Raw genomic sequence first — 2,067 nt, 5'->3', positions numbered from 1 at the left:
CGTTTGAGTCGGAGAGGACCTGTAACGGCCGCCCGGTGCCACCCCCTGCAGTGAGCAGGGACACCCACAGCTCCATCAGTGCTCAGAGCCCGTCCCCTGCCCTGGACTGTCTGCAGGGACCACCCCCACTCTCTGGGCAGTGCCTCACTGTAACACGCTTCTTCCTTATAGCCCTCTTCTAGTTTGAAACCAGTTCCCCCTCTCCTTCATAACAGCCGCAGCTCAGCAGTCTGTCCCCTTCGTTCTTACAGCCCCTCAGATACCGACAGGCCACTCTCAGCTCTCCCACAGCCTTCCCCTCCCCAGCTGCACAGCCCCAGCTCTCAGCCTGTCCCCTCGGAGGTGTTCCACCGCTCGGCTCATTTGGGCAGGATCACCTCCCTCGCCCTGCTGGCTGCACCGCTTTGGATGCAGCCCAGGATACAGCTGGTTTTAGGGCTGTGAGAGCGCACTGCTGGCTCGTGTCCATCCAGTCCACCCAGGTCCTTTTCAGCAGGGCTGTGCTCTATCCTTACATTTCCCAGCCTGTACTGGTAGTGGGGCTTGCCCATGTGCAGATCTTGCACTTGAACTTGATGAACCTCATGAACTTCATCCACTGCTCAAGCCTGCCTCGGTGTATCTGTTGGCACCCCATCTCTTGGGTATGTTGGCCATACCACACAGCTTGGTGTCACCCACAAACTGCTGATGGTGCACTTGATCCCACCTACATCTCAGTATTAAAGAGCACTGGTCCCAGCAGTGATCCCTGAGGGACACCACTCATCCCTGATCTCCACCTGGACACTGAGCCATTGACCACCAGTGTCTGGGTACAATCTTGCAGCCAGTTCCTCATCCATCAAACAGACCATGGAGGACCATTCAGAGGCCTTACTGAACTCCAGATAGGTGACATCAATGGCTCTTTCCCCATCCACTGATGCAGTGATGCAGTGATCACAGAAGGCCATAGGTTGGTCAGGCAGGATTTGCCCTTGGTGAAGCCATGCTTGTTCTCCTGTATCATAACCCTGCCTTCTGTGTGCCTTAGCATAGCTTCCAGGAGGATCTGCTCCATGATCTTCCCAGCAGAGATGTGACACTGACAGGCAGGGGCAGCCTGCCTCAGCCCCCAGCTGGCTGGCAGGTTCTATTTACCCAGCTGTATCCATCACAGGCTTGCTCAGAGCACCCTGCTGCATGCTGCTTTATCAAGAGGAACAGATATCATAGAATCATATCACAGAATGGCCTGGGTTGAAAAGGACCGCAATGACCATCAGTTCCACCTCCCTGCTGTGTGCAGGCCACCAACCAGCAGCCCAGGCTGCCGAGAGCCACATCCAGCCTGGCCTTGAATGCCTGCAGGGATGGGGCATCCACAGCCTCCTTGGGCAACCTGTTCCAGTGCCTCACCACCCTCTCAGTGAAAAACTTCCTCCTAACATCCAACCTAAACCTCCCCTGTCTCAGTTTAAGACCATTCCCCTGTCCTATCACCATCCACCCTCACAAACAGCCATTCCCCTCCTGTTTATACACTCCCTTCAAGTACAGAAAGGCCACGGTGAGGTCTCCCTGCAGCCTTCTCTTCTCCTCACACATTGCTACACGTAGCACTGCCTTTGTTTTTCCATTCAGAGCACCAACGGCAGAGCAGACTCTGGCCTGTGGTTTGCAGAATTAGTTGTCAAAGTCAGGGAATTGTTGGCACACAAAGAAATGGCAGCTTTTCCCACAGCTTGATCTTAAACCTCAGGATTTCATAAGATACCTAACCCACAACTTAAGATATTTTTTCCTGATTGTAATTGAATTTAATATCAAAGCACTCCTGTGCCCTGTTGAGCCGGCCGTCGTGGCACAGCAAACCAGAAAGGCGCTGAGGTTAAACGTAGCTTCTGGCCGGGAAGCAGCTTCGCAACATTCTAACGGCTGTGCTCACTTTGTCGCTGAATGAAGTTGCTGCGGTTCCCCACGAGGTGGAGGGAGCGCCCACCGACGCTTCAGGCCGGGCAGAGCGGCGCCGAGCTCTGCAGGAGGAGATCGGCCCTCAGCCCGTCCTCACAGCCGCGACCCCCG

Source organism: Meleagris gallopavo, chromosome 8, assembly GCF_000146605.3.
Source record: "Meleagris gallopavo isolate NT-WF06-2002-E0010 breed Aviagen turkey brand Nicholas breeding stock chromosome 8, Turkey_5.1, whole genome shotgun sequence".
NCBI lineage: Eukaryota > Metazoa > Chordata > Aves > Galliformes > Phasianidae > Meleagris > Meleagris gallopavo.
Note: the sequence above shows the minus strand (reverse complement) of the source record.